General features: G+C 56.1%; 1 long non-coding RNA gene across 2 annotated transcripts in view; it reads right to left on the bottom strand.

Annotated features, from left to right (window-relative positions):
- LOC141048702 (uncharacterized) overlaps positions 1-23,689 on the bottom strand; it is an 83,230-nt gene extending 59,541 nt beyond the window's left edge. Inside the window, exon 1 of one of the 2 annotated variants that reach the window (XR_012220115.1) lies at positions 22,243-23,689. This is a non-coding gene — a long non-coding RNA (uncharacterized lncRNA). Of the gene's footprint in view, positions 1-3,217; positions 3,791-22,242 lie in introns of those variants that run through there. The other variant, XR_012220116.1, reaches the window with a different exon arrangement.
- Between the last annotated feature and the right edge of the window lie 983 nt (positions 23,690-24,672).

The raw sequence follows: 24,672 nt of genomic DNA, 5'->3' as shown, positions 1-24,672 counted from the left end.
TCTAGACTTTTGTTTTGGAAACATAGAGCATTAATGGATATTGGGCTTGCAGGCACTGATCTTGGGTCTGCAAAGGAAAGTGTGTGGTGGCAAGCCAAAACAAATATGGTAATAATGTTATGTGGTGTATATGTAGATATATATTGTATATTTGTATTTTTGTGTATTATACATACTTTCTTTTGTTTTAGTTAGGAGTGCATGGGAGGGTGTAGTGAGGTTGGGAGGGGGGTGAATGGGGGGTGAGAATGGGAAAAGAGGACCTTTATCTGAAGGGAAAGTGGATGGACAAATCGTGGAAAGGAAAAGAATGGACCACGTGGTAAATAGCATAGGTTTTGGGTGGAGCCGGGTGAGGGTTTTCCTCTTGGAGCATAAACTGTTTTTGCCAAGAGATAGATGTGATAGGCCATGAACATTGATGGACCTTGTGTGTTTCGTGTAATGGGCCATGGACTTTTGGACCTTGGGTGTGGTGGGGGGATGATAAATAAAAAAAAAAAAAAAAAAAGGAAAAAAAATTATTAAAATTAAAAAAAAAAAAAAAAAAAAAAAATTTTTCGTAGAGGTGTTAGGCTGGTGCTGGGGTTTTGCCAGTATAAGTGGCTATGGTTTTTTTTAAGGCAGAAGGGCCGGAATATGGTTTTTTTCTTTATTACTTGTATATAGGTATGGGTGCAAAGCGCGAATGGAGTGTGAAAGGGTGTGCGTAGGGGATGAATGTGTTACATAGGGGTTTCTTTATTTCAAGTTGTATAGGGGTGGAGGGATCCTGCTGGGGCCCTCTAGGCTGGAAAGCCTGGGGGATCAGGTAAAATTGCGAGGTTTGCACAAATATTTATGTCGGGAGCATTGTTTGTCTGCTATGTATTGTGTTTTGTATTATGTAGTCTGTTATGTATTGTGTTTTGATACTTTTATAATAAAAAAGAGCTACAGGATGTAACTCCGGATCAGTAATGTAACGTATGCACACAGTGACTGCACCAGCAGAATAGTGAGTGCAGCTCTGGGGTATAATACAGGATGTAACTCCGGATCGGTAATGTAACGTATGTACACAGTGACTGCAGCAGCAGAAAAGTGAGTGCAGCTCTGGGGTATAATACAGGATGTAACTCCGGATCGGTAATGTAACGTATGTACACAGTGACTGCAGCAGCAGAATAGTGAGTGCAGCTCTGGACACACCCCAGAAGAGGAGGAGCGTCACAGCTGAGCCTCTGCAGGCTGGGGTTTTGCTAAGCTCCTGGGAAGGGAGGTTTTTTTCCTGCAAGGACTTTCCGTCTGCCCCCTTCCCAGGAAAGAGGACTCTCCCTGGGACTGAGCGCCGGGGCTGTGCCCCTGGCTCCCACCCTCCGGCAAGCCAGCTGGGGGTGGGGGGCCTCATCCACCACCAGGAGGCCCAAGGCACAGCCAGCCAGTCCCAGGGATGGGGAAAAAGCGGACCCCAGGGGGCCGCAAGGCTCCAGGGTCCAGGACCCCCGAAGTGAAGGCTGTGGCGGGCCCTTCCCCCGGAGGTGCAGCAGCCGGCAGAGGTGAGGCGGGGCCCCCCCTTAACATCTGGGGCTCCAAGGTTGCGGGAGAGCCAGCTACCACCTACGCCTCCCGCATTCATGCCCACCTCTCCGAGTACGAGGAGGCCGGCAAGCAGCTCAGGAGACTCCGGGGGGAGTTGGAGGGAGCCCGGGTCATCAGTAAAAACAGGCTCCCTGCCTCAAAGAGAGCAGAGGTCACCGCCACGGTCAAGCGGCTGAAAGGGGAGATTCGGGCCCTGGAGGACCGGCGAAGTACCATCATGGCCGGCAGCGGCCCCTTCCAGGAAAAGCTTCAAAACGAGGACCGGTTCAGGGCCATGGCCGGTGGGTCTCCTGGGGGGTCAGGAGTCCCCATCCAGGTGGAGGAAAGCGAGGAGGAGGAAGAGCAAGATGGCGCCCACACCACATCTGGGCCACCTCCACCTGAAGACCTGGCGGACACCAGCGTGAGTCAGGTAACATGCAGCGGGATAGCCCCTGAGCAGGTGGCCCTCCCGCTGGACTCCAGTAACGTGGAGGAAAGCGGGAGCGAGGGGGAGGATGGAGGGAGCGGGAGTTGTTCTGAGGGGGGCTGCCTCATCCTTAAACAAGTACGGCAGACTGAATCCCCAGCACGGTTTGGCACGCTGTTGTTTGGGTATGAAGTCTGCCCGGAGGATGAGGCAACCGGGAAGAGGAGAAACAGGAGGCGCAGGCGTAAGGCCTCTGAAGGCGTGGAGGAACAACTGGTTTTTGCTCCTCTTCCCGGGGCCCCTCTGTCCCGCTGTGTGGAACCCGCTACCCACCCCGGCTCGGGCCCTGTGGTGGGTCCGCAGCGAGGGAGCGGGGAGAGAGATGACTGTTGTGACCTGACTGTCGCATCTGGTGACAGTTCAGACCAGGGCAGCGACATGGAGGTCGGTGCTGGTTGTGGTGTTGGTGGTGGTGTCCAGGCTCAGCCCTCGGTGGCAGGGGAGGCTGGCCTGGCACCAGGTAAAGTTGGTACAGCCAGGGCCGCACCTCCGGCGGCGAGTGCTGGGGCTTCTGGACCCCCCACGTACGGATCCGCTAAGTCTGGATCGCTAGTGGGGGTCCAGAAACCTAGGAAGGGCGAACAGAACATCAAGCAGCAGCTGAGGCGGTGCAAAGTGCTGGTCGCTCCCATGTCGGCGCCTGTGGTGAGAGCGGGGTCTCCGGCACGTCGACCCAAAAAGGGGTCCGTGCAGGGGGCTCCGCCGCCGCTGGGCGACGAGGGGGAGTGGCCGGCCTTGCCTGTCTCAAGTGGTGGGCATGGGGTGGCGGCGGTGGTCCGTGAGGGGGGCGTGGCCTCCCCGAGTGTTGCCCGGCCTGCAAAGGCTGTGGCGTGCGGGGGGGGCATGTCCTCCTCGGCCGTCGTCCCACCCGCTGCGTCTGCGTCGCCCGGGGGGGCATGGCCTCGCAAGGGGTCGCTGCTCTGCCCGTGGTGGCTGTGACTGGCGGGGGGCGTGGCCTCAGCGGTCGCGACTCCGCCCGCTGTGCTCGCGTCACCCGGGGGGGCCGTGGCCTCGCAGGGGGCCGCGGCTCTGCCTGGGGTGGCTGCGACCGGTGGGGGGGTGTGGCCGCTGCGGGCCCGCTGCCCTCTGTCCCACCCACCCTTCCAAGTAATGCTGTGCTGCCCCCAAAAGCTGGCGGGGAGTTGTCGGGGTCCCCGGCCCACCTACCTTCATCTGAGGGTGCGGGGACTCTGGCGCTCCCTGGCAAGTCGGCGGCGGGGGTGAAGAAAAGTGCAGAGCAGGGAGCGGTGCCAGTGGCCGTCCCTGCCCAGAGTAAACAAAACTCAGCAAAAGAAAAAAAAATGGAGCTGAAACCAGGAGCTGCTGTTGCTCCTAGGCCCAGCCAGGGCAGAGTGCATGATGTCATCAGCACTGAGGCATTTAAAGGGGCAGCGGCGCTCCTGGACAGGAGCTGGAGTAGCTCCCAGCAAGAGAGCTCAGGGCCCCCAGCAGGCAAAGAGAGGAACTACACTGGTTTAGGAAATGTTAAAAATGTAAAAAATGTAAATAATGTTGCTATGTTCACCAATTGTGCGAGTGAGAGTGAGTACGAAAGCGGAGTGGACATATTTGAGGAAATGTTTGCTGAAGTGAATGGTGATATGAGTGACATGGATGAGGGAGTGAGTGCTACTGTGAATGTGGGTGAGTGTGCTGGAGTGAATGCAAATAATAAAAGAGTGAATGGGAGATTGAGTGGGAGGACGAATGAGGGTGCTGGCACAAGTGGTGGTAGTGGTGGGAGGGCTGGCCCGTCTGCCCCCCTGGCCGCAAGACCCCAACATAGTTATGCGAGGGCCACAGCTGGGGGTCGGGGTGGTTCTCGGGGTGGTCCTGGGGGGGTCTCCTCGCCTCCGGCCTCCAGGGACGGCGCTTTGCACCACCGTTTCCTGGAGGCCCTCAAAAAAGGAGAAAGGTCGATAGTGGTAGAGGGGAGGACAGTGGACTTGTCTTTCTGGATAGAGAGACACGGCCTTGCTGCCTTCCAAAACCAAAGGGAGGGAGGGACTGTTTGGTCTCTCCCCACAGCCGGGCAGGGACCGCAAAGGAGGAATGTGGTCCGTCTTAGGTGGGGGGGCAGTGAAGCTTGTCCACCTAGGAGCAAGGTGGTGGAGCTCCTCCTTAAGATGGGCTTCGGGGCGAATGACATCTTTGCCCTGATACATCCTTCGGCGTCCCGCTTCTTCGACGTCAGCTTTGTGCGGCCAGAGGGGCTTGAGCTCTTCTGGTCTAACTATGAGCTGGTGCGGGAAGAGCCCGGATGGCGAAACTTCGTTGCGCAAGCGGTGTCTCGCCAAAATTCCGTCAAGCGAGTGACCGTGGTCACTTGTAACGAGTCACTTGCCGGCGTGGACATTATGACGTGGCTTTCCCGTTACGGGGAAGTCACCGAGGTCCCCAAAAAGAACAGGGACGAATTCGGCATCTGGTCGGGGGGCTGGACCTTCATGGTTAAACTGAAGGTTTCCGGCGGCACGGTCACCCACATCCCTTCCTCGGCGTTCCTGGGAAGGAACAGGATCCTGGTCTTCTACCAGGGGCAACCGAAGGTCTGCCACAAGTGCGGCGTCCCCACTCACTTCAGCGCTAGCTGCAAGGTACAGAAATGTGCCTTGTGTGGTGGGGTAGGTCATCTGGCCGCCTCGTGTAAAGACATTCGGTGTCACTTGTGTGGTGACCTAGGTCACCCTCTCAGCCGCTGCCCTCGCTCCTTTTCTAATGCCGCTGCAGGCCCGGCGGGAGGAGTCCGTGAGGGAGAAACCTCTGGCGGCGCTCCTGCAGCTGTGGCAGGTGGTGGCGGAGGGGAAGGGGCTGAGGGACCGGTGAGGAAGGGCAATGCCAAGGTGAGGGGCCCCGCGTATGTGCGGAGGCAAGAAAAACGCCATGGGGGTGGGGGGCAGGTGAAGTCTCGGGCAACCGGGTCGATGCCTGCTCCTCCCTCCAGGCCCGTGGCAAAAGCCTCTGAGGTCCTGAGGGAGAGTGTGGTGAGAGAGGAGATCAGGAGGATGGAGAGGGAGGATAAAGCGGCTGACTCGGACGGGTCCTCACAGTATGAAAGTGTTGATGAGGAGGTCCAGGAGCAGCCTACAGCAGCGGGTGGCAAAAGTAAACATGCCAATCGTAACAAATCGGGGGGGAAGAAGGCTGGCAAGCCTTCAAAATCTCCCCCGACCACCAGGGTGCGCACGGAAGGGCCCGCTGACCCCCCTCTGATTGATCTCTCAAACCGGTTCAGCGTCCTCGGAGGTTCGGATGATGGGCCGCAAGACGAGGATGCTGGGCCGGGGGTACCACCGGAGGGTCCTTCGGGGGATGGTGGGGTCCGTCCCTCAGGGGGCAGTGTTCCTCCTGGGGGGGGGACAGACCTGGAACCCGGGGGCGAGGACACCGGGGGGGGGTGGGATGGACACAACGGGAGCTTCCCTGAAAAGGAAGGTGTCCGATCCCTCCCCAGGTGGAGGTGATAGCAGTGGTAAGCAGTTGGCCATCCAACTTGATCACCCATGATGGCGGAACTCGCCCCGTTGACGCTGGCATCTATTAATGTTGCCAGCATAAAGTCAGATGCGGCTCGCTTCACGGCCTTTGATTTTTTCTCCCGGATTGAGGCAGAAATTTTATTCTTGCAAGAGACCAGACTAACAGACATGGGGGCCATCTATAAAGCACGGAGGGAGTGGAGGTGCGGGCCCTCATACTGGTCTCTTGCGGCCGAGCCGTATAGCGGGGTGGCAGTCCTTTTTAAGACTGCAGCTGTTGAATGCCGACGGGTTACTGAGTTGGAAATGGGGAGGTGCCTGATCCTAGATGTCTTCATGAGGGGACAAGAGCTCCGGCTCATCAACATCTACGGCCCGCAGTCCAAGTGGGACCGCAAATGTCTCTTCCTGAGGATCAAGCCCTTTCTTTTTACGAGCCGGCAGGTGGTCTTCGGTGGGGACTTCAACACCATTACGAGGTCCCGTGACCGGGGGGGTCCCGGAGATCGCCTGGCTTATGATAGCGTCGCGTTGAATAGCATAGCCAGCGAAGCTCGCCTGGTGGATGTCCACATCCGGCACACCCCAGGTCACGGAGGTTTCACCTACCATAGGGGTAGCAGTAGGTCTAGAATAGACAGGTTTTTTTTGAAGGAGGACGCCATCTTTTCTGCTGTGTCCGCCGTTGAGGTGGAGTTCTCCGATCACTGTCTAATTTTCTTTTCTCTGAATGTTGCAGAGACTCATCGGATGGGAAGAGGGCTGTGGAAGCTCAATTCGTCCCTGCTGGAAGAAGCGGAGGTGAGACAATCCTTCGAGGACTTTCTTCAGAGCCAGGTACCGCTGTTGGATCTCTGTAGTAGTAAGTCAGAGTGGTGGGAGATCTTCAAAAAGCGGGTGGCGGGGTTCTTCCGTCAGCTCTCGAGCCTCAGGAGTCTGAACAGGCACCGCTTGTACCAGGCCCTGGGGAGGAAACTCGAGCAGCTTGTCTCGACTGGAGGTGACCGTGAGGAAATCTCCAGAGTAAAATCTTTGCTCAAGAGGTGTCAGTATGATAGACACACATCTTTAGTTTTTGAGAGGGACTTCGGGAAGTACCGCTCACCCGACCCTTACTGAAACTGTAAGATGTCAGTGAATTGTAAGATGGTGACAGGACTGATCGACAGTACGGGGTCCCTGAACAGATCCAAATCAGGGATCCTGGAGGTGGTCAGATCCTTCTACTCACACCTCTTGGAAAAGAAGGATCTGGATCGGGACAGGATGTCGGCTTTCCTGGCTGAAACCGTCCCTGAGCCAGGGGGTGATCCCTCTCTTGGTGTTTTGGCAGAGGAAATCAGGGAAGAGGAAGTGAGACTGGCCATTGTTGGGCTTCGGCCCAAGAAATCGCCAGGTCCGGATGGCTTAATATCCGAGTTCTATAAGACTTATAGGGACTCCTTGGTCCCCCTCTTGACAGGGGTATTTAATGAGTGTCTCTCCTCGGGCACTCTTCCCGACTCAATGAGGAAGTCAGCCCTCATTATTCTGTCAAAGGGTAAGGATCCGTCCCGTATCGAGAATTGGCGTCCCATAGCGCTTCTCGATACGGACCGGAAGGTTCTGGCCAAGGTGCTGTTTAATCGGCTGGTGAAGTTTGCACCCCGGCTCCTTTCAGGGGCCCAGCATTGCTCTGTTCCGGGCCGCAGTACTTTTAGTGCTGTGCTCGGTGTCCGAGAGGCAGTGGAGCAGGGTAGGGCAGGTCACTGGAGGGGGTACTTGCTGTCATTAGATCAAGCGAAAGCCTTTGACCGGGTCAACCACGAGTACCTCTGGTCCGTCCTTTTGAGGTATGGTCTGCCTGGGAGGTTTGTAAAATGGTTAGAGATCTTGTACCAAGGGGCTGAGACTTTTCCGCTGGTGAACGGTTGGTCAGGTCGCCCTTTTGAGGTGGGATCTGGGGTCCGTCAGGGCTGTCCGCTGAGCCCGCTTTTATACGTGTTTGCGATCGATCCCTTCCTAAGGAGGGTAGATCGTGGACCGTTGGCGGGAGTCGGGATGGACCAGGCGGGCTCTGGGTCCTCTCTGAGAGTGGTGGCGTATGCCGATGATGTTTCCCTTTTCGTGTCCTCGAGAAGGGAGGCGGATTGGGTCATGTCGGAGGTAGTGCGCTACTCGGAGGCATCCGGGTCCATGATCAACAGGGATAAGTGTGAAAGTCTCTGGCTGGGAGGGGGAGATCCCAGGTTTGATCTCCCGGACACCCTTCCAGGGCCCCAGGCCACCGCCAAAATTCTAGGCATCGAATTTGGCCCCGGGGATTACCCCCAGCAAAATTGGGAGGGCAGACTTAAGATCGCCGCCCAAAAGGTGGACCAATGGAAGGGTTGGTCTTTAACCCTGAGGGAAAGGGTTGCCCTGGCTAAAGGCTTTCTGCTACCTTTATTAATATACCTGGGCAGTGTGTGCATCTTGCCGGAATCTCTCTGGACACGGGTCTATAGCCTGTTCTTCCAATTGTTATGGGGGAATAGGCTTAACCTAATCAAGAGGGAGGTTACATACCGTACGAGGAGACTAGGTGGGTTGGGTATGGTCAACCCGGTGGTGTTTCTAGTAAACACCTTTCTTAAGACTAACATCTCCAACCTCTGGCTAGAGAGGGCTCCTCCGTGGGTAGTCTCCTGCAAGGGTTGGCTTTGGCCTTTCTTCCAGGAATGGGAGACAGGAGGGCAGGTGAAGGACCTACGCACACCTCATGGGCATCTCCCGGCTTACGCTACCCCGGTTCTGAAGGTGATCCGCCGGTGGGGTCTGGGAATGTGGGAAATCAGGACCATGTCGAGGCAATGCCTTGACAGGAGGGTCCTGTTGACACATTTCCAGAAGCCCCTGGCCCTTAAGGATTGCCCAGGCCGGGATCTGGAGGTCGGGCTGGGGCTTTTAAATTCTAAGCGGATCCCCATGAAGTTTTGGGACTGCTTGCACGGGAGGCTGTATGTAAAGGATAACTTGAAGTGCAGGAAATCCGATGATCGGGGTTGTCCCCGTGAGGAGTGTGGCGACGTGCTGGAAAGCATGGAGCACTTCCTGCTTCATTGTCCCTTTAATGCAGAGGTTTACAACAGGGTGGGTGCTTCCATACGTTAGCCGCGGCTGGCGTCCCTCTCCTACGCTGAGTGGGCCTATGGAGCGTTCAGATCCCTGGGTGGCCGGGACCCGTGCACTTTATTCCTAGTCAGTGTAGTGGTTAGGTTCTACACTTGGAATGCACGGTGCCTAGTTTCGACGCGGAAAAAAACCCTTCCGAGGGATGAGGTGGTAGGAAACATCTTGGGTGACCTGGTGAAGGTCCGTTCTTTGGAGTTCGAAAGGTTGGGTGTGAGGAAGGCCTCTTGGCTTTGGAGGGGCCTCTCCTTTTAGATACGCACTCAAGGGAGAGCTATCTCCGTGTGAATGAGGGTAGGGATAGCATAAGTTTCACTGGGTGTTAGGGACAGAATTAGGGGCAGATAGGGACAGGGAGGGACAGGCACTGAGGGACAGATAGAGAGTTAGTTATGATAAGTTAGGTAGAGTAGGGGCAGGTAGGGACAGATAGGGACAGTTTCTTTAGGGACAGAAGTAGGGACAGTCTTAGTTGTTGAGGGACAGGGTGAATGTGTTAGTGAGGGATGGGGCCTCCAGAACTCCTTTCCTGGTGTTGGGCTGGTGCATGTCACTTTAGCTTTTTGTTTTGGAAGCATGAAATTTAATGGATATTGGGCTTGCAGGCACCAAACTTGGGCCTGTGGCAAGGTTTTTGGAAATGTGGTTAATACTTATTGTTTGGGTAATATTATCACTGGTTATAGCAGGTCGTATCTTAGGTGTATAACAAGTGTAGTATGTGCTTTTTGTGTATCTGTACATGTATGCAGTATTGTATGTCGCTAGGATGGTGCTTTTAAAAAAATGTATATATTATAGTTAGGAAAGGGGGAAGGGGTACAGTCAGGTTGGGTGGGGGTTTCTTGCGGGAGGGAGGGGGGAAGTTTGGACCCTGGAATGGACCCTGAGAAATCAAGGGCCGAAGATCAGAAGGAGATGGCCTGGGAACTACACCAAGGACAATGGGAAATATATAAGGAAATGTAGATACGGGCCATAAACTTTCCTGGACCCTGAGGTGCTGTTTTTTTTTTCTGAGGCCATAAACTTTCATGGACCTAGGTGTGGAAAAGGCTACGAACTTGTGGACCTGTGGTGTGGGTGGTGGGAAAAAATAAAAAATAAAAAAAAATAAAAATAAAAAAAATAAAATATATATATATAAAAAAAAAAAAAAAAAAAAGGGAAAAAGGGGGGTGGTTTCTTGCTGTGTTGAGGGGAAGTAGTTGAGGGTCTGCCAAGATGGCTGTTTTTTCTGTTTAAGGCAGTGGGCCAGAAAAAGTGTTTACTTTCCTGTTTTAAATCCAGTATATAGGAATGAATGGGAGCATGAGTGAAGGTGTGAATGGGGTTGAATGTGAAGGAATGGATTTTTGTTTGTTTTCTTTGTTTTTTTTTTTTTTTTTTTTTTTCTGGAGGTTCCTGCTGGGGGTCCCTCAGGCTGCAAAGCCTGGAGACACTGCACTATGTCCTTCAGAGATGGACTGTCGTAAGCTAGCATATTTGCACAAGTTTTTTTTTGTATGTCGGTGTGGTTTATTTTAGTTCATGTATCGTGGTTTTTGATTTCTGGAATGTTGTTTTTGTCTGTCTTATGTATTGTGTTTTTGATATTTTTATAATAAAAGAGATACAGGATGTAACTCAGGATCAGTAATGTAATGTATGTACACAGTGACTACACCAGCAGAATAGTGAGTGCAGCTCTGGAGTATAATACAGGATGTAACTCAGGATCAGTAATGTATGTACACAGTGACTCCACCAGCAGAATAGTGAGTGCAGATCTGGGGTATGACACAGGATGTAACTCAGGATCAGTAATGTAATGTATGTACACAGTGACTGCACCAGCAGAATAGTGAGTGCAGCTCTGGAGTATAATACAGGATGTAACTCAGGATCAGTAATGTATGTACACAGTGACTCCACCAGCAGAATAGTGAGTGCAGCTCTGGGGTATAACACAGGATGTAACTCAGGATCAGTAATGTAATGTATGTCCACAGTGACTGCACCAGCAGCATACTGAGTGCAGCTCTGGACACACCCTGGAAGAGGAGGAGCGTCGCAGCTGAGCCTCTGCAGGCTGGGGTTTTGCTAAGCTCCTGGGAAGGGAGGTTTTTTTTCCTGCAAGGACTTTCCATCTGCCCCCTTCCCAGGAAAGAGGACTCTCCTTGGGACTGAGCGCCGGGGCTGTGCCCCTGGCTCCCACCCTCCGGCAAGCCAGCTGGGGGTGGGGGGCCTCATCCACCACCAGGAGGCCCAAGGCACAGCCAGCCAGTCCCAGGGATGGGGAAAAAGCGGACCCCAGGGGGCCGCAAGGCTCCAGGGTCTGGGACCCCCGAAGTGAAGGCTGTGGCGGGCCCTTCCCCCGGAGGTGCAGCAGCCGGCAGAGATGAGGCGGGGCCCCCCTTTAACATCTGGGGCTCCAAGGTTGCGGGAGAGCCAGCTACCACCTACGCCTCCCGCATTCATGCCCACCTCTCCGAGTACGAGGAGGCCGGCAAGCAGCTCAGGAGACTCCGGGGGGAGTTGGAGGGAGCCCGGGTCATCAGTAAAAACAGGCTCCCTGCCTCAAAGAGAGCGGAGGTCACCGCCACGGTCAAGCGGCTGAAAGGGGAGATTCGGGCCCTGGAGGACCGGCGAAGTACCATCATGGCCGGCAGCGGCCCCTTCCAAGAGAAGCTGCAGAACGAGGACCGTTTCAGGGCCATGGCCGGTGGGTCTCCTGGGGGGTCAGGAGTCCCCACCCAGGTGGAGGAAAGCGAGGAGGAGGAAGAGCAAGATGGCGCCCACACCACACCCGGGCCACCTCCACCTGAAGACCTGGCGGACACCAGCGTGAGCCAGGTAACATACAGTGGGATAGCCCCCGAGCAGGTGGCCCTCCCGCTGGACTCTAGTAACGCGGAGGAAAGCGGGAGCGAGGGGGAGGATGGAGGGAGCGGGAGTTGTTCTGAGGGGGGCTGCCTCATCCTTAAACAAGTACGGCAGACGGAATCCCCAGCACGGTTTGGCACGCTGTTGTTTGGGTATGAAGTCTGCCCAGAGGATGAGGCAACCGGGAAGAGGAGAAACAGGAGGCGCAGGCGTAAGGCCTCTGAAGGCGTGGAGGAACAACTGGTTTTTGCTCCTCTTCCCGGGGCCCCTCTGTGTGGAACCCGCTACCCACCCCGGCTCGGGCCCTGTGGTGGGTCCGCAGCGAGGGAGCGGGGAGAGAGATGACTGTTGTGACCTGACTGTCACATCTGGTGACAGTTCAGACCAGGGCAGCGACATGGAGGTCGGTGCTGGTTGTGGTGGTGGTGTCCAGGCTCAGCCCTCGGTGGCAGGGGGGGCTGGCCTGGCACCAGGTAAAGTTGGTACAGCCAGGGCCGTACCTCCGGCGGCGAGTGCTGGGGCTTCTGGGCCCCCCACATACGGATCCGCTAAGTCTGGATCGCTAGTGGGGGTCCAGAAGCCTAGGAAGGGCGAACAGAACATCAAGCAGCAGCTGAGGCGGTGCAAATTGCTGGTCGCTCCCATGTCGGCGCCTGTGGTGAGAGCGGGGTCTCCGGCACGTCGACCCAAAAAGGGGTCCGTGCAGGGGGCTCCGCCGCCGTTGGGCGACGAGGGGGAGTGGCCGGCCTTGCCTGTCTCAAGTGGGGGTGCATAGGGTGGCGGCGGTGGTCCGTGAGGGGGGCGTGGCCTCCCCGAGTGTTGCCCGGCCTGCAAAGGCTGTGGCGTGCGGGGGGGCATGTCCTCCTCGGCCGTCGTCCCACCCGCTGCGTCTGCGTCACCCGGGGGGGGCGTGGCCTCGCAAGGGGTCGCTGCTCTGCCCGTGGTGGCTGTGACTGGCGGGGGGGCGTGGCCTCGGCGGTCACGGCTCCGCCCGCTGTGCTCACGTCACCCGGGGGGGCCGTGGCCTCGCAAGGGGCTGCGGCTCTGCCTGGGGTGGCTGCGACTGGCGGGGGAGGCGTGGTCACGGCGGGCCCACTGCCCTCTGTCCCGCCCACCCTTCCAAGTAATGATGTGCTGCCCCCAAAAGCTGGCAGGGAGTTGTCGGGGTCCCCGGCCCACCTACCTTCATCTGAGGGTGCGGGGACTCTGGCGCTCCCTGGCAAGCCGGCGGTGGGGGTGAAGAAAAGTGCAGGGCAGGGAGCGGTGCCAGTGGCCGTCCCTGCCCAGAGCAATGAAAACTCAACAAAAGGAAAAAAAATGGAGCTGAAACCAGGAGCTGCTGTTGCTCCTAGGCCCAGCCAGGACAGAGTGCATGATGTCATCAGCACTGAGGCATTTAAAGGGGCAGCAGCGCTCCTGGACAGGAGCTGGAGTAGCTCCCAGCAAGAGAGCTCATGGCCCCCAGCAGGCAAAGAGAGGAACTGCACTAGTTCAGGAAATGTAAATAATGTAAATAATGTAAATATTGTTGCTATGAACACCAATTGTGAGAGTGAGTACGAAAGCGGAGTGGACATATTTGAGGAGATGTTTGCTGAAGTGAATGGTGATATGAGTGACATGGATGAGGGAGTGAGTGCTACTGTGAATGTGGGTGACTGTGCTGGAGTGAATGCTGGGGTGAATGCAAATAATAAAAGAGTGACTGGGAGGACGAATGAGGGTGCTGGCACAAGTGGTGGTAGTGGTGGAAGGGCTGGCCCGTCTGCCCCTCCGGCCGCGAGACCTCAACGCAATTATGCGGGGGCCGCGGCTGGGGGTCGGGGTGGTCCTGGGGGGGTCTCCTCGCCTCCGGGCTCCAGGGACGGTGTTTCGCACCGCCGTTTCCTGAAGGCTCTCAAAAGGGGAGAAAGGTCGATAGTGGTAGAGGGGAGGACAGTGGACTTGTCTTTCTGGATAGAGAGACACGGCCTTGCCGCCTTCCAAAATCAAAGGGAGGGAGGGACTGTTTGGTCTCTCCCCACAGCCGGGCAGGGGCCGCCAAGAAGGAATGTGGTCCGTCTTAGGTGGGGGGGCAGTGAAGCTTGTCCACCTAGGAGCAAGGTGGTGGAGCTCCTCCTTAGGATGGGCTTCGGGGCAAATGACATCTTTGCCCTGATACATCCTTCGGCATCCCGCTTCTTCGACGTCAGCTTCGTGCGGCCAGAGGGGCTTGAGCTCTTCTGGTTGAATTACGAGCTGGTGCGAGAAGAGCCCGGATGGCGAGACTTCGTGGCTCAAGCGGTGTCTCGCCAAAATTCCGTCAAGCGAGTGACCGTGGTTACATGTAACGAGTCACTCGCAGGCGTGGACATCATGACGTGGCTTTCCCGTTATGGGGAGGTCACCGAGGTCCCAAAAAAGAACAGGGACGAATTCGGCATCTGGTCGGGAGGCTGGACCTTTATGGTTAAATTGAAGGTTTCCGGCGGCACGGTCACCCACATCCCTTCCTCGGCATTCCTGGGAAGGGACAGGATCCTGGTCTTCTACCAGGGGCAACCGAAGGTCTGCCACAAGTGCGGCGACCCCACCCACTTCAGCGCCAACTGCAAGGTGCAGAAGTGCGCGTTGTGTGGTGGGGTAGGTCACCTGGCCGCCTTGTGTAAGGATATTCGGTGCCACCTGTGTGGTGACCTAGGTCACCCTCTCAGCCGCTGCCCTCGCTCTTTCTCTAATGCCGCCGCAGGCCCGGTGGGGGGAGACCGTGGGGGCGCAACCCCCGGTGGCACTTCTTCTGCTGTGACAGGTGGTGGCGGAGGAGGAAGGGCTGAGGGGCCAGTGAGGAAGGGCAATGCTGCAAGGGGCCCCGCGTACCAGCGGAGGCAGTAAAAGCGTCAGGGAGGTAGGGGACAGGTGGAGCCTCGGGCAACCGGGGTGATGCCTGCTCCTCCCTCCAGGCCCGTGGCCAAAGCCTCTGAGGCCCTGGGGGAGAGAGCGGTGAGTGAGGAGATCAGGAGGATGGAGAGAGAGGAGAAAGCGGCTGACTCAGACGACTCCTCTCGTTATGAAAGTGTCGACGAGGATGTCAGAGAGCAGCCTACAGCATCAGGTGGCAAAACCAGGCGTGCCAAGCGCAAAACGGGGGGGAAGAAAGCTGACAAGCCTTCAAAGTCTCCCCCGCCCCCGATCACCAGGGTGCACACGGAAGGGCCCGCTGACCCCCCTCTGATCAGACTCTCCAACCGGTTCATCGCCCTCGGAGGTTCAGATGATGAGCCGCCAGACGAGGGTGCTGGGCCGGGGGCAACACCGGAGGGTCCTTCAGGGGATGGCGGAGTCCGTCCCTCAGGGGGCACTGTTCCTCCTGAGGGGGGGACAGACCTGGAACCCGGGGGCGAGGACACCGGGGGGGGTGGGAGGACACGTCAGGAGCTTCCCTGAAAAGGAAGGTGTCTGACCCCTCCCCAGGTGGAGGTGATAGCGGGGCAGGGAAGAAACTGGCCATCCAGCTCGATCACCCATGATGGCTGAACTCGCCCCGTTGACGCTGGCGTCCATTAATGTCGCCAGCATTAAGTCAGATGCGGCTCGCTTCACGGCCTTTGATTTTTTCTCCCGGATTGAGGCAGAAATTTTATTCTTGCAAGAGACCAGACTAACAGACATGGGGGCCATCTATAAAGCACGGAGGGAGTGGAGGTGCGGGCCCTCATACTGGTCCCTTGCGGCCGAGCCGTATAGCGGGGTGGCAGTCCTTTTTAAGACTGCAGCTGTTGAATGCCGACGGGTTACTGAGTTGGAAATGGGGAGGTGCCTGATCCTAGATGTCTTCATGAGGGGACAAGAGCTCCGGCTCATCAACATCTACGGCCCACAATCCAAGTGGGACCGCAAATGTCTCTTCCTGAGGATCAAGCCCTTTCTTTTTACGAGCCGGCAGGTGGTCTTCGGTGGGGACTTTAACACCATTACGAGGTCCCGTGACCGGGGGGGTCCCGGAGATCGCCTGGCTTATGATAGCGTCGCGTTGAATAGCATAGCCAGTGAAGCTCGCCTGGTGGATGTCCACATCCGGCACACCCCAGGTCACGGGGGTTTCACCTACCATAGGGGTAGCAGTAGGTCTAGAATAGACAGGTTTTTTTTGAAGGAGGACGCCATCTTTTCTGCTGTGTCCGCCGTTGAGGTGGAGTTCTCCGATCACTGTCTAATTTTCTTTTCTCTGAATGTTGCAGAGACTCATCGGATGGGAAGAGGGCTGTGGAAGCTCAATTCGTCCCTGCTGGAAGAAGCGGAGGTGAGACAATCCTTCGAGGATTTTCTTCAGAACCAGGTACCGCTGTTGGATCTCTGTAGTAGTAAGTCAGAGTGGTGGGAGATCTTCAAAAAGCGGGTGGCGGGGTTCTTCCGTCAGCTCTCGAGCCTCAGGAGTCTGAACAGGCACCGCTTGTACCAGGCCCTGGGGAGGAAACTCGAGCAGCTTGTCTCGACTGGAGGTGACCGTGAGGAAATCTCCAGAGTGAAATCTTTGCTCAAGAGGTGTCAGTATGATAGACACACATCTTTAGTTTTTGAGAGGGACTTCGGGAAGTACCGCTCGCCCGACCCTTACAGAAACTGTAAGATGTCAGTGAATTGTAAGATGGTGATAGGACTGATCGACAGTACGGGGTCCCTGAACAGATCCAAATCAGGGATCCTGGAGGTGGTCAGATCCTTCTACTCACACCTCTTGGAAAAGAAGGATCTGGATCGGGACAGGATGTCGGCTTTCCTGGCTGAAACCATCCCTGAGCCAGGGGGTGATCCCTCTCTTGGTGTTTTGGCAGAAGAAATCAGGGAAGAGGAAGTGAGACTGGCCATTGAAGGGCTTCGGCCCAAGAAATCGCCAGGTCCGGATGGCTTAATATCCGAGTTCTATAAGACTTTTAGGGACTCCTTGGTCCCCCTCTTGACAGGGGTATTTAATGAGTGTCTCTCCTCGGGCACTCTTCCCGACTCAATGAGGAAGTCAGCCCTCATTATTCTGTCAAAGGGTAAGGATCCGTCCCGTATCGAGAATTGGCGTCCCATAGCGCTTCTCGATACGGACCGGAAGGTTCTGGCCAAGGTGCTGTTTAATCGCCTGGTGAAGTTTGCACCCCGGCTCCTTTCAGGGGCCCAGCATTGCTCTGTTCCAGGCCGCAGTACTTTTAGTGCTGTGCTCGGTGTCCGAGAGGCAGTGGAGCAGGGTAGGGCAGGTCACTGGAAGGGGTACGTGCTGTCATTAGATCAAGCGAAAGCTTTTGACCGGGTCAACCACGAGTACCTCTGGTCCGTCCTTTTGAGGTATGGTCTGCCTGGGAGGTTTGTAAAATGGTTAGAGGTCTTGTACCAAGGGGCTGAGACTTTTCCGCTGGTGAACGGTTGGTCAGGTTGCCCTTTTGAGGTGGGTTCTGGGGTCCGTCAGGGCTGTCCGCTGAGCCCGCTTTTATATGTGTTCGCAATCGATCCCTTCCTAAGGAGGGTAGATCGTGGACCGTTGGCGGGAGTCGGGATGGACCAGGCGGGCTCTGGGTCCTCTCTGAGGGTGGTGGCGTATGCCGATGATGTTTCCCTTTTCGTGTCCTCGAGAGGGGAGGCGGATTGGGTCATGTCGGAGGTAGTGCGCTACTCGGAGGCATCCAGGTCCATGATCAACCGGGATAAGTGTGAAAGTCTCTGGCTGGGAGGAGGAGATCCCAGGTTTGGTCTCCCGGGCACCCTTCCAGGGCCCCAGGCCACCGCCAAAATTCTAGGCATCGATTTTGGCCCCGGGGATTACCCCCAGCAAAATTGGGAGGGCAGACTTAAGATCGCCTCCCAAAAGGTGGACCAATGGAAGGGTTGGTCTTTAACCCTGAGGGAAAGGGTTGCCCTGGCTAAAGGCTTTCTGCTGCCTTTATTAATATACCTGGGCAGTGTGTGCATCTTGCAGGAACCTCTCTGGACACGGGTCTATAGCCTGTTCTACCAATTGTTATGGAGGAATAGGCTTAACCTAATCAAGAGGGAGGTTACATACCGTACGAGGAGACTAGGCGGGTTGGGTATGGTCAACCCGGTGGTGTTTCTAGTAAACACCTTTCTTAAGACTAACATCTCCAACCTCTGGCTAGAGAGGGCTCCTCCGTGGGTAGTCTCCTGCAAGGGTTGGCTTTGGCCTTTCTTCCAGGAATGGGAGACAGGAGGGCAGGTGAAGGACCTACGCACACCTCATGGGCATCTCCCGGCTTACGCTACCCCAGTTCTGAAGGTGATCCGCCGGTGGGGTCTGGGAATGTGGGAAATCAGGACCATGTCGAGGCAATGCCTTGACAGGAGGGTCCTGTTGACCCATTTCCAGAAGCCCCTGGCCCTTAAGGATTGCCCAGGCCGGGATCTGGAGGTCGGGCTGGGGCTTTTAAATTCTAAGCGGATCCCCATGAAGTTTTGGAACTTGACCTGGCGTTGCTTCCACGGGAGGCTGTATGTAAAGGATAACTTGAAGTGCAGGAAATCCGATGATCGGGGTTGTCCCAGTGAGGAGTGTGGCGACATGCTGGAAAGCATGGAGCACTTCCTGCTTCAGTGTCCCTTTAATGCAGAGGTGTACAACAGGGTGGGTGCTTCCATACGTTGGCCGCGGCTGGCGTCCCTCTCCTACGCTGAGTGGGCCTATGGAGCATTCAGATCCCTGGGTGGCCGGGACCCATGCACTTTATTCCTAGTCAGTGTAGTGGTTAGGTTCTACACTTGGAATGCACGGTGCCTAGTTTCGACGCGGAAAAAAACCCTCCCAAGGGATGAGGTGGTAGGAAACATCTTGGGTGACCTGGTGAAGGTGCGTTCTTTGGAGTTCGAAAGGTTGGGTGTGAGGAAGGCCTCTTGGCTTTGGAGAGGCCTCTCCTTTTAAAAACGCACTCAAGGGAGAGCTAGCTCCGTGTGAATGAGGGTAGGGATAGCATAAGTTTCACTGGGTGTGTTAGGGACAGAAGTAGAGGCAGATAGGGACAGGGAGGGACAGGCACTGAGGGACAGATAGAGAGTTAGTTATGATAAGTTAGGTAGAGTAGGGACAGGAAGGGACAGATAGGGACAGTTTCTTTAGGGACAGAAGCAGGGACAGTCTTAGTTGTTGAGGGACAGGGTGAATGAGTTAGTGAGGGACGGGGCCTCGAGAACTCCTTTTCCTGGTGGAGGGCTAAAGCATGCCACTCTAGTCTTTTGTTTTGGAAACATAGAGCATTGATGGATATTGGGCTTGCAGGCACTGAACTTGGGCCTGTAAGAAAAGTTTTGAAGGGTATGGTGTATTTAGTAATGATGAATAGGATGTTATGACATTATATTTAATTGGTGTATTATGTGTTATATTGTATTGTATGTTATTATGTGTATGTGTTATTATTTTCTTTTAGTTAGAGGGCATGGGAGGGTATAGTGAGGTTGGGAGGGGGGTGAATGGGGGAGGTGAGAGTGAAAAAACCAAAGGACCCCAAGTCAAAGGGAAGTGGCAAGTGGAGATGGACCATGGAGGAAAAAGGCATGCTGGAGCACATCGGAGGCAAATGGTGGAGGGTTTTTTTTCTTGAAGGGCATAAAACTTTCGTGCTCCTCAAGTAGATGTGATAAGGCCACGAACTTTTATGGACCTTGTGGAGTGATAGGCCATGGACGTATATGGACCTGTGGTGAGGAAAAAAGGTGGGGGGGGGGAAATTAAATAAAAAAAAAAAAAAATATAATAAAAAAAATTAAAAAAAAAGGATAGGGGTGGTAAGCTCGGTGGCGGTTCTTTTTGCCAAGTTAATGGCTAAAGCTAGTTTTGAGGCAGTATGGGCCGGAAGTATTTCTGAACGGGTGAACGGGTATGCATGAGGATGAATGGATTATATCTGGGGTTTTTTATTTTTTAAATTGTATAGTGTTGTTGGAGAGTTCCTGCTGGGGGCCTTCCAAGCTGGAAAGCTTGAGGACCACAAAGGACATTGCAAGTTTTGCACAGGCGTTGTATGTTTCTGTATGGTTTTGTCTTGTTTTTTTAGTTCTGGAATGTTGTTTTTGTCTGTCTTATGTATTATGTATTGTGTTTTTGATATTTTTATAATAAAAGAGATACAGGATGTAACTCAGGATCAGTAATGTAATGTATGTACACAGTGACTACACCAGCAGAATAGTGAGTGCAGCTCTGGAGTATAATACAGGATGTAACTCAGGATCAGTAATGTATGTACACAGTGACTCCACCAGCAGAATAGTGAGTGCAGCTCTGGGGTATAACACAGGATGTAACTCAGGATCAGTAATGTAATGTATGTACACAGTGACTGCACCAGCAGAATAGTGAGTGCAGCTCTGGAGTATAATACAGGATGTAACTCAGGATCAGTAATGTATGTACACAGTGACTCCACCAGCAGAATAGTGAGTGCAGCTCTGGGGTATAATACATGATGTAACTCAGGATCAGTAATGTAATGTATGTACACAGTGACTGCACCAGCAGAATAGTGAGTGCAGCTCTGGAGTATAATACAGGATGGAACTCAGGATCAGTAATGTAATGTATGTACACAGTGAGTGCACCAGCAGAATAGTGAGTGCAGCTCTGGAGTATAATACAGGATGTAACTCAGGATCAGTAATGTAATGTATGTACACAGTGACTGCACCAGCAGAATAGTGAGTGCAGCTCTGGAGTATAATACAGGATGTAACTCGGGATGAGTAATGTAATGTATGTACACAGTGACTGCATCAGCAGAATAGTGAGCGCAGCTCTGGACACGCCCAGGAAGAGGAGGAGCGTCGCAGCTGAGCCTCTGCAGGCTGGGGTTTTGCTAAGCTCCTGGGAAGGGAGGTTTTTTTTCCTGCAAGGACTCTCCATCTGCCCCCTTCCCAGGAAAGAGGACTCTACCTGGGACTGAGCGCCGGGGCTGTGCCCCTGCCTCCCACCCCCACACAAAAGCCAGCTGGGGGTGGGGGGCCTCATCCACCACCAGGAGGCCCAAGGCACAGCCAGACAGTCCCAGGGATGGGGAAAAAGCGGACACCAGGGGGCCGCAAGGCTCCAGGGTCCGGGACCCCTGAAGTGAAGGCTGTGGCGGGCCCTTCCCCCGGAGGTGCAGCAGCCGGCAGAGGTGAGGCAGGGTCCCCCCTTAACATCTGGGGCTCCAAGGCTGCAGGAGAGTTGGCTACCACCTACGCCTCCCGCATCCATGCCCACCTCTCCGAATATGAGGAGGCCGGGAAGCAGCTGAGGAGACTTCGGGGGGGAGTTGGAGGGAGCCAGGATAATATCTAAAAACAGGCTCCGTACCTCAAAGAAAGCTGAGGTCGCCGCCACAGTCCAGCGGCTGGAAGAGGAGATTCGAGCCCTGGAGGGCCGGCGAAGTGTCATCATGGCTGGCAGCGGCCCCTTCCAGGAGAAGCTGCGGAACGAGGACCGGTTCAGGGCCATGGCCGGTGGGTCTCCTGGGGGGTCAGGAGGCCCCACCCAGGTGGAGGAAAGTGAGGAGAAGGAAGAGCAAGATGGCACCCACGCTACACCCGGGCCGCCTCCACCTGAAGACCTGACGGACACCAGCAGGAGTCAGGTAACATGCAGCGGGATAGCCCCTGAGCAATTGGCCCTCCCGCTGGACTCCAGTAATGCGGAGGAAAGCAGGAGCGAAGGGGAGGATGGAGGGAGTGGGAGTAATACCGAGGGGGGCTGCCTCATCCTCAGGCAAGTGCAGCAGATGGAATCCCCAGCACGGTTTGGCACGCTGTTGTTTGGGGATGAAGTCTGCCCGGAGGATGAGGCAACCGGGAAGAGGAGAAACAGGAGGCGCAGGCGTAAGGCCTCTGAAGGCGTGGAGGAACAACTGGTTTTTGCTCCTCTTCCCGGGGCCCCTCTGTCCCGCTGTGTGGAACCCGCTACCCACCCCGGCTCGGGCCCTGTGGTGGGTCCGCAGCGAGGGAGCGGGGAGAGAGATGACTGTTGTGACCTGACTGTCGCATCTGGTGACAGTTCAGACCAGAGCAGCGACATGGAGGTCGGTGCTGGTTGTGGTGTTGGTGGTGGTGTCCAGGCTCAGCCCTCAGTGGCAGGGGGGGCTGGCCTGGCACCAGGTAAAGTTGGTACAGCCAGGGCCGCACCTCCGGCGGCGAGTGCTGGGGCTTCTGGGCCCCCCACGTACGGATCCGCTAAGTCTGGATCGCTAGTGGGGGTCCAGAAGTCTAGGAAGGGCGAGCAAAAAATCAAACAACAACTGAAGCGGTGCAGGAAGCTGGTCGCTCCCATGGTGGCGCCCGTGGTAAGAGCGGGGTCTCCTGCACGTCGACCCAAAAGGGGGTCCGTGCGGGGGGCTCCGCCGCCACTGGGCGACAAGGGGGAGTGGCCGGCCCTGCCCGTGGCAAGTGGTGGGCACGGAGTGGCGGCGGTGGTCTGCGAGGGGGCGGGGCCTCCCCGAGTGTTGCCCGGCCTGCAAAGGCTGTGGCATGTGGGGGGGCGTGTCCTCCTCGGCCGCTGTCCCGCTCGCTACGTCCGCGTCACCTGGGGGGGCGTGGCCTCGCAAGGGGTCACTGCTCTGCCTGTGGTGGCCGTGACTGGCAGGGGGGGCGTGGCCACGGCAGGCCGGCTGCCCTCTGTCCCACCCACCCTCCCAAGCAGTGCAAGCAAGCTGCCCCCAAAAGCTGGCGGGGGATTGTCGGGGTCCCCAGCCCACCTACCTTCATCTGAGGGTGCGGGGACTCTGGCACCCCCTGGCAAGCCGGCAGAGGGAGTGAAGAAGGATGCAGGGCAGGGAGCTGTGCCAGAGGCCGTCCCTGCCCAGAGCAAGGAAATCAAAAGAAACTCTGAAAAAGAAAAAAAAATGGTGCTGGAGAAACCAAGAGCTGCTCCCAGGCACAGCCAGGGAAATGTGCAGTATGTTATCAGCGCTGAGGCATTTAAAGGGGCAGCAGCACTCTTGGCCAGTAAGGGCAATCATGGAGCACCTGGCCAGCTAGGGCCCCCAGCAGGTGGGAGGGAAAATTGCGGCAAAGGAACTGTTAATGCTGATGTAAATAAAAATGTAAATATAAATAAAATTGGTGCTGAGGAGTATGAGGAGTGCGTGAGTGAATGTGAGAGCGGGGTGACTGATATTTTTGAGGAGTTGTTTGTGGACGTGAATGGGGATGTGAGTGACATGGATGAGGGAGTGAATGTGGCTGAAAGTGCTGGAGTGAATGCTGGGAATAATAGAGTGAATGGGAGAGTGAGTGGGAGGACGAATGGGGGTGCAGGCACAAGTGGTGGTGGGAGGGCTGGCCCATCTGCCCCCCCGGCCGCGAGACCCCAACGTAACTATGCGGGGGCCGCGGCTGGGGGTCAGGGTGGTCCTGGGGGGTCTCCTCGCCTCCGGGCTCCAGGGACGGCGCTTTGCACCACCGTTTCCTGGAGGCCCTTAAAAGGGGAGAAAGGTCGGTAACAGTAGAGGGGAGGACAGTGGACCAGTCTTTCTGGATAGAGAGACACGGCCTTGCTGCCTTCCAAAATCAAAGGGAGGGAGGGACTGTTTGGTCTCTCCCCACAGCCGGGCAGGGGCCGCCAAGAAGGAATGTGGTCCGTCTTAGGTGGGGGGGCAATGAAGCTTCTCCACCCAGGAGCAAGGTGGTGGCGCTCCTCCTTAAGATGGGCTTCGGGGCGAATGACATCTTTGCCCTGATACATCCTTCGGCGTCCCGCTTCTTTGATGTCAGTTTCGTGCGGCCAGAGGGGCTTGAGCTCTTCTGGTCGAACTACGAGCTGGTGCGAGAAGAGCCCGGATGGCGAGACTTCGTTGCGCAAGCGGTGTCTCGCCAAAATGCCGTCAAGCGAGTGACCGTGGTGACTTGTAACGAGTCGCTCGCAGGCGTGGACATAATGACGTGGCTTTCTCGTTACGGGGAAGTCACCGAGGTCCCAAAAAAGAACAGGGACGAATTTGGCATTTGGTCGGGGGGCTGGACCTTCATGGTAAAGCTGAAGGTTTCCGGCGGCACGGTCACCCACATCCCTTCCTCGGCGTTCTTGGGGAGGGACAGGATCCTGGTCTTCTACCAGGGGCAACCGAAGGTCTGCCACAAGTGCGGCGACCCCACCCACTTCAGCGCCAGCTGCAAGGTGCAGAAGTGTGCGTTGTGTGGTGGGGTAGGCCACCTGGCCACCTTGTGCAAGGACATTCGGTGCCACCTGTGTGGTGACCTAGGTCACCCGCTCAGCCGCTGCCCTCGCTCTTTCTCCAATACCGCTGCAGGCCCGGTGGGGGGAGACCGTGAGGGGGCAACCTCTGGCGGTGCTTCTGCCGTGGCAGGTGGTGGCGGAGGGGGAAGGGCTGAGGGGCCGGTGAGGAAGGGCAATGCTAAGGCAAGGGGCCCCGCGTATGAGCGGAGGCAAGAAAAACGCCATGGAGGCAAGGGGCAGGTGGAGCCTCGGGAAACTGGGGTGATGCCTGCCCCTCCCTCTAGGCCCATGGCAAAAGCCTCTGAGGCCCTGGGGGAGAGTGCGGTGAGTGAGGAGATCAGGAGGATGGAGAGAGAGGAGAAAGCGGCTGACTCAGACGACTCCTCTCGTTATGAAAGTGTCGACGAGGATGTCAGGGGGCAGCCTACAGCATCAGGTGGCAAAAACAAGCGTGCCAACCGTAAATCGGGAGGGAAGAGGGCTGACAAGTCTTCAAAGTCCCCCCCGCCTTCGACCACAAGAGTGCATACGGAAGGGCCCGCTGACCCCCCTCTGATCAGACTCTCCAACCGGTTCAGCGCCCTCGGAGGTTCAGATGACGATCCGCAAGACGAGGGTGCTGGGCCGGGGGTAACACCGGAGGGTCCTTCGGGGGATGGTGGAGTCCGTCCCTCAGGGGGCACTGTTCCTCCTGAGGGGGGGACAGGCTTGGAACCCGGGGGCGAGGACACTGGGGGGGGAGGGATGGACACGTCGGGGGCTTCCCTAAAAAGGAAGGTGTCTGACCCCTCCCCAGGAGGAGGTGATAGCGGGGCAGGGAAGAAACTGGCCATCCAACTCGATCACCCATGATGGCTGAACTCGCCCCGTTGACGCTGGCGTCCATTAATGTCGCCAGCATTAAGTCAGATGCGGCTCGCTTCACGGCCTTTGATTTTTTCTCCCGGATTGAG

The sequence above is a fragment of the Dendrobates tinctorius genome, unplaced genomic scaffold, assembly GCF_039654945.1.
Source record: "Dendrobates tinctorius isolate UK_male_01 unplaced genomic scaffold, ASM3965494v1 ptg000138l, whole genome shotgun sequence".
In the NCBI taxonomy this organism is placed as follows: Eukaryota; Metazoa; Chordata; class Amphibia; order Anura; family Dendrobatidae; genus Dendrobates; species Dendrobates tinctorius.
Note: the sequence above shows the minus strand (reverse complement) of the source record. Positions and strands in the feature narration are given on the sequence as shown.